The sequence below is a fragment of the Pteropus vampyrus genome, unplaced genomic scaffold (assembly GCF_000151845.1).
Source record: "Pteropus vampyrus isolate Shadow unplaced genomic scaffold, Pvam_2.0 Scaffold16, whole genome shotgun sequence".
NCBI lineage: Eukaryota > Metazoa > Chordata > Mammalia > Chiroptera > Pteropodidae > Pteropus > Pteropus vampyrus.
The window spans coordinates 10,952,971-10,960,432 of NW_011888797.1; the positions used below are offsets into that span (position 1 = coordinate 10,952,971).

Sequence of the window (7,462 nt, forward strand, 5' to 3'; positions counted from 1 at the left end):
GTGTGCCGTGTCTGACACAGCCTCTTGGCACTCGTCTCACTTTGCTGGGAGACAGGCCATGTCAGGAGCCCAAGGTCACAGACCCAGAGTGTGCACCCAGCTTGGGCCATTTCCCAGTGGCTTGGTCCAGGTCCAGTGGCAGTGCTGAGCAGCCAGCAGCCCTTGTGAGGGGGCAGGCGCAGCTGAACTCTGCCTGGTACCACTTGAGGAATGCGGGGCATTCAGCAGCTGCAGCCAACTCGCAAGATCTTTATTCCATCTGCCCAGAGGGGAGGAAGTAGGTTCATAATCCTCCCATGAGTAATGGGAGTGAGGGTTTTGTCATCAGGAAATGGGAGGCTCTGGGTGCTCCCAGTTACCTAAAGTTCCTGCACCAGCAAGAGAAGGTAGATCAGATGGGTGGGCTTGGGCTTGCTCAGACCTGCGTTTGAATTCTGACTCTCCACATACTAGCTGTGTGATCAGGGCCAGGTTACTTAGCTTCTCAATGCCTCATTTTCCTCATCTATAAAGGGGATAGCATCTGCCTCAGGATTGTTCTGTTGGTTAAATTATATAAAGCACTTAGCATGGCACCTGTCCATAGAGTGAGATTAGGGAATGAAGATCATTATTTGCTGTCTGTGGCCTTGGAAATCAGAGTCAGAGATTATAAAGGCAGAAAGATCGTGTGTAGATTAGCATGGCTGCTTTGTAGTGAAGCTGGGACTCAGCCTCCAGACTCACCTAGGTGCTTTCCCCATCCCCTATTCCTCCATGGACCAAAGGCAGGCCTGTGCAGAGACAGTGTAGAGGTCGGTTCAGAGAGGCCGAGACGCTTGTCTAAAGTAGCCCAGCTGCAGAGGAGCTGGGCCTCACATAGAGTGGTGGCAGCAGGCATGGGGAGAGGCGGAGGAATTCAAGAGCAGTTTGGGAGGTAACACCAGGCAGTTGGCCGGTTATAGGGGTGAAGGTGGGTGAGATGCCCAGGCTTCTGGGATGGGGTAGGTGGAGCAGGTTTGGAACGGGAGGCCTGTGCAGGTAGGTAGACAGTTGGATTCACACATGACCTTGAGGAACCTGTGGGACATCCCAACAGAGATGCCCAGGGCATAAGAATTTGGGCAAAAGCAGTCAACAGTGGAGGCTGGAACCTTGATCTTCAGACCCCAAGGCTTCCTCTTACAGTGTCTCTGGCTTCCTCATACACTGGACTGTGAGTCCAAGATGACGCTTCTCTTTCATGTGGCCTTAACCGTAGGTGGCTACTGACCACCTCCTCATCTGAAAAATGAGGCAGTGGGACCAGCCGTTGTTTGAGGGCGGCAGTCCTGCAGTTCTCAAATTCTGGGTAACACCCACAATTGGGCCAGGAGCCCTATTTAAACACCTAAGGAAAGAAGCACTACTTGAGATCAATGGCCTTTGCAGTAAAGACAATTTGTTGAATGAATGAATGATGAATGCACGAGGAAGTGAGTGAACAAGGATTGAATGAAACGATGTAAGTAAACAGCAGGTTCTTGAATAATGTTTTATTCAATGTCATTTAATTATATAACGTTGACGAGAAAAAAAATCAATCCCCAGCTGGGGCCATTGTGTGGAGTTTGCGCGTCCCCCCCCAGTCTGTGTGAATTCTCTCTGGCTACTCCAGTGTCCTCCCACATCTCAAAGATGCACATGAGGTGAACTGACATGTCTGCATTGTCCCAGTCTGAGTGAGTGGCTGGGTGGGGGGCGCTCCCTGCGATGGAAGGGCATCCTGTCCAGGGTGGGTCCCACCTTGCACCCTGAGCTGCTGGGGTGAGGCCACCTTGTGACCCTGAACTGGAATAAGCAGGTTGAAAAATAATTCTTACTTGTTTTTGTGACTCTTTCTTAAAGGTGTGTAGAGCTCACATTTAGTTCAATGTTTAATATTAGAAATGTTCTGCGTCCTTATTTAGAAGTTGGGTGATGTTTTCGTGACCAGAAATATGCCCTAAGAACTTTACTCTTGTTTCAGTCAATTGGCCTATGGTAAAACTGGTTTCGTTATATGTCATTTTGCTTAAAGTTGCAGTTTCCAAGAACCTATTCGACAATGGTAAGTGAGAGCTTACTGTATGAATAAGTGATGAGGTGTGCCTTAAGTCCTTGCTGGAACATAGAGCTATAGAATGAATAAATGATGGATGTGTATGCACTGTCTGGCACAGTCTTTTAGCAAGTGAAAACCATGGCTGTGTCGTCACTGGCTCTTCCTAACAGTGGCCTTTCATCCTCACCCCGCCTGCCCTGCAGACTGGAGATGCTCTGGAGTGTGCTGTGGCTGGGAGTCAGGAGCTGGTCTCTGGTGTGGGGGAAGGGCATCAGGAAGAGGCCAAGAAGGAGGCAGGGGTGGCCCATTTGAAGGTCCAAAGCCTGAACAGCAATTTCCTGAAGTTTTCCAGAAGGAGGTGGGTATGAGATTCAGCGAGTCATCCTGGTTCCTGTGGCTCCACATTCTTGTCAAGCCTGCAGCTGAAAAATCCCAGCTTTTCTTTATTTCTGGCCCCACCCTGTCTTTATCCAGCCACCTGATCAAAGTCAACATACCTTCCTTCTGCCCCCGCCCCCACTCTGGTATCTTTCCCTGGGATCAGTGGACATGGGAGAGTGGACTTCACTCTCTGGTCACGGCTGGGAAGTGGCAGGGAACTTAGGTTAACCTGACACTGCTCTCTTAGAAGCTAGGAGATTTCAGACACACAGCTTAACTTTTCTGAGTATCTTCCTCATCAAATGAAGAGAATAATTCTTCCCCACGTACCCGGCACTTTTAAGTCTCAGCATATAAAGTTGTAGAGTGTGATACAAGAGTTTGGCGTTACTCATATTCGTCCCAGATGTGTTATATTGTATCACCTGGAGGTGAGGTGTGCCCTCTCTAACCTGTATTCTATTTAGAGGAAAAAGCAACTCACTCTCAGAGGCTGGACAGTCTCACTTCCTGTTTTAGACAGGAAGAGCCGCCATGCTCACCATTCCGTGTGGATAGTCAGGTAAGTGGGACACAAACAGTCCTTTTCTAGTGTCCGACAGCCTTGTCGGGTGGTCTGACCTGGCTAACTGAAATTGCTCCAGCCTGACAACCCCTTCTTTGTCAGTTGGTCCTCAGAGGAGAGGCGCCCTTCTTGTGTTAGGAAGGCTCAAACCATTTCCACTCTGCCTGCTTTTGACTTGTGGAGCTGGCCAGGTCGATACTGATGGGTATTGGGAGGGCTCCTGCCCCCATGACTCCACCATAACCCCAGGTACTCCTAAAGAGTCAAAGCATAAACAGGGGCTGGCTTTGCAGGCCCAACCCTAAGTCAGGCCCTCCAGTCTCCTGCTCCTTCCTGCCAAATTTCTGTCCTGAGCCCCTCTCGTAGAGCAGCAGGAGCCCATCCACTAGGGCCTTGAGTACTGCATCCACCCAGCGCAGTGGACATGGGAGAGTGGACTTCACTCTCTGGTCACGGCTGGGAAGTGGCAGCCGTGCGAGCCTACCAGGAGAGTCCCAGGGCCCAGTATGTTTATTGCAGTTGGAAGTGAGGTGGGAGCATTGTGACCAGGGCCTCCAGGGGCTGTGGAGCTGGGGCTCCTGGGAGGTTCTTGCTCACCCACCTCATAGGTACACAACCATGAATGGAAACTAGTTGTGCACTGGCGAACTGGACACAATGCCTGCCACAGTGCACCAGTGACACATCTTAGTGGTGCAAGTTCTTTGTGAAGTCAGAAAGAGCTGGATAGACTTCCAACTGTACCTTTCGACAGCTGCGTGGCTTCAGGCAGGCTTTAACTTCTCAGAGCCTTCTCATCAGTAAACGGGATGGTGTGATAGTCCCTGGCGAGGAGTCAAAGAGGTAGTGCCCATTGACAAAAACATCGTGCATGCACAGACACACACATCTACCATATGCTTAGTGCTCATAAAGATTAACTATCTTTATTGAGGATCTCACAGTACGGTGGGAAGAGATACATATGTACAAATCAATGCCACGAGATGTAGGCAACTTCGAAATGCCACCCATCTCATGCAGCCTTCAGGGATGTCCCTTCAGTCCCCAGGCAGGAAATGAAAGGCTCCTTCTGGAAGCCCCGTGCATTTTGTTTAGCTCCCCATTACATTCCTTATCTTTTCTTTCTGTGGCCATTTTTTTGTAGTTGTTTACATAATATCTTCCACACTGGCCTGCCAGTCCTTCCAGAGTAGGCATGTGGATTCATTTCTAAAATCAGCAAGGGTATTCCCTCTGGGTTCCATCTGATTCTAAGGATGGGATTCTGTGAGAAGACCAAAAGTTGTGGCTTCTGTCTGGGCCTATCAGGGAAGGCTTTAGGGAAGAGGTGATGGCTGAGCTGGGCCTTGAAGGCTATGTAGGATTTGGAACAGTAGGGATAGGCATTTCAAGAACAGCCAAAAGGGGCAAGGGACAGTGTGGCAGGCTGAGACCCAACCAAGCAACCTGTAGCACAGAGAGTGAGGGCCAGGAAGATGGGGTCTAGTCTCCCCTCTCAGGCAGCATGTGGTCCTCTCTGTTCTGGAACGGTTAGTGGGAGGGTTGTTTGGTTTGGGGGTAAGGATGCAAGTCTACTTGCTTAGTCCTGAACGGATATTCCAGAATGTGTCTGTGTGTATATGTGGGCAGCAGCGTGGTCTGTGGAGAAAGGCTCGGGATGACCGAACTATCCTCAGACATACCTGAGATTCCAGGGGACCCAGGCCACATCTAGATAGGCCGGGACTCAGGATGTCCTGGCATGCTCAGGACATGCCTCTGGCCCAGCGAGGATGCAGGAGACCTGCGAAGCAGCTGCCACTCCTGCTACCCGAGCCTCCCACACGCCTCCTGCAGCCCGCGCTCTTGAGGTACCACAATGCTCCTATTGTCCACAGTCTGCCAAGCTGCCCCCCCAGGGAGCAGCTCAGAGCCCAGGGCCCTGGAAGAGCCCTGAATCCTGGGCACAGCTGGGTAGGTGGAAAAGCAGTGGTCAGACTCACATGGAACTCGGAGAATCCTAGAATCTGGCAGTCAGGGAAGCTTAGAAAAAGAAAATCCTAGAATTAGAACACCACAGGTGCCGAGGCTCCAGGCTGTCTGGACTGAAGGGATGGCCCCGTTCCAAAGCTGCCCTCCCTCGTCTTTTATTTTTTCTTCATAAAGTTATACTTGCTCCACCTGACTTACCCAGATTTCTCATCTTGCACGGATCTGCTAGTGACCCTGGTACTGTGTGGGCAAATTTCCTCTTGTTCATCTGGGGCTGGTTTTACTTTAAAACTAGAGCCTGATTTGCTTCTAGCAACGTTCAACTGCAAATAACGTGTGTTGGTATGAGAAAGTTAGAATGACTTTTTTTTTTTTTTTAAGTGACTGGTTAATACTATGACCAGAACAAGAGTTTAAAAATTAATTAGCAACAAATAACGGTATGGTTCCACTTATATTCAGTACCTAGAGTGGTCAAATACAGAAATAGAAAGGAGAATGGTGGTTGCCAGAGGCTGGAGGGGAGGGGTGGAAATTGGGAGTGAGTGCCAATAGGTACAGAGTTTTGGGGGCAATAAAAGTGTTCTAAATGAAATAGTGGTAATGTTTGCACAACTCTGAATGTACTGAAAACCACTGAACTGCATACTTTAAAAGGGTGAATCGTATGGTATGTGAATTATATCTCCAAGCTGTTATTTAAAAAGTTATACCTGCTGTTGTTATAAATTCAAACCATAATGACCTGTAAAAGGTGAATCTGCCATACCCCACAATCTCACTCCCAAAATTCACCACTGATAGCATTTGGGCAGGTACCCTTTCTTCCTGATGTCTTAAAATTCCATATACATGCACATGTAAATGTTTAGATATGTAAATATACATGACATACAGGTATGTGATACTGTGTTTTACAAAAATGGGATCCTATTATACCTGTTATTCTGCAGCTTGCTTTTTTCACTTTTTTCGCTTCTTTTGAGGATGTATTTCCACGACGTCCTTTTTTACAGCTGTGTGTTTTTCTTTTTTCTGCTGTGCTGAAACTGAATGACGCAGTCCCTTGCTAATGAACATTTAGATTGTCCCCAGAGCTTTGCTGTGAGCAAACAATGAACATCTTTGTATGAACATCCAGGGCCCCTAGGATAGTATTTTTGGAGGACAAAATCCTAGAAATGGGCCTGCTGCATCACATTAAAGGTGCAAATCCCCACTTTTAACTGATGTTGACATTAAACCTTGGACAGGTGACATCCTTGTCCAGGATCTTTCAGCAAGTCAGTGGCATAGAGAGTAAGTGGTGGGTGAAATGGGGCCTCTAGGTACCGCCTTCCACCCCCAGGAACACACATGCACACATGGACCTCTGGCTCTGAGAAATAAGCAGCCCACCAGCCTCTGAACAAGTGCAAAGTCGGGTGGATTCAACAGCTGGAGGTTGCCAGGGCCATGATGAAATTAGTTTTTCCCACTTCCCCTTCAGGCCCCCTTCATGGTGGTTCCTCTCCTTCTTTCTGAAATTTATCTTGAGATATCTGTGTGAAAATAAAGGTAAACCATAGGTCCTGGTTATTCATTCACTCATTCATTCCCAGTGCTCCTTCTATGTTAACTCCTCCCACCCCCAGTGGTTCTGTTTTTTTCTTCCTGCCTTTGTATCTGCCTCCTTCACAGCCCTCCTACGAAACAAGTTGGAATAGTAAATGGAAAGCATGGCAAGCGACCCCAACTAGTCAGGGGCCTCCTCCGGATGCCGGCTGTTCCTTGGGCTTCCTTTTCCCTTGCCCCTTATCATGCTGGACAGAGAAGCGAGGAGTCTGTCTCTCTCACCAGACTAGCTAGCACTTATCTGCTGGAATCCTGCCCTGCTACTAGGATACCTGCAGCTGTTACCTGGAATAAATTAGAAAGGATTCAAACTCTACCTCCCATGGCATCTCTCACTGGCTCTCATTCAGCTTGCTCTCTTGAGGGATAGGTATCATTCAGCTCAAGTGTCCTCACCCCAAGGAGGCCTTCCTTCCCTAGCCACCCTGTTCCCTAGTCTCTGTCACAGTGCCTTGCTTTACTTTCTTCTGAGCGCCTCCCTCCATCTGAAATGATCTTTGTTGATTTGTTGACTCGTTCCTTGCCCATCTTCCTGACTAGAACGTTGGTTCCACAAGGGCAGAAACCCTGTCTTGTTCACCCCAGGAGCAACAACGAGGTAGCAGGTGCTCAGGAAGCATTTGTTGAATCATGTTTGAATATAAATGCCTGCGCAACGTCTGGAAGGCTGTTTCAAACTGACAGCTGGAGCTGCTACTTAGGAGGGTACTGAGATTGAGACATACAGGCAAGTAGGAACTTTAGCTTTATTTTATTTTTAAATTCTCGATAAGGAGAATGTATTCACTTCTCAACTGACAGTTAAAAAAACAAACAAAAACAGTGAATGAAGGGTCGAAAGCCCTCCATCCTAATCCCGAAATTAT

The 7,462-nt window shown here is 48.4% G+C and overlaps 1 long non-coding RNA gene across 1 annotated transcript; it reads right to left on the reverse strand.

The window, feature by feature from the left end:
• Positions 1–1,526: 1,526 nt before the first annotated feature.
• Positions 1,527–5,307, reverse strand: LOC111735991. The gene is made up of 3 exons (XR_002779058.1): positions 5,181–5,307; positions 3,753–3,832; positions 1,527–2,484 (listed from the first exon to the last, which is right to left on the reverse strand). It is a non-coding gene; the product is annotated as an uncharacterized LOC111735991 (long non-coding RNA).
• Positions 5,308–7,462: the final 2,155 nt, after the last annotated feature.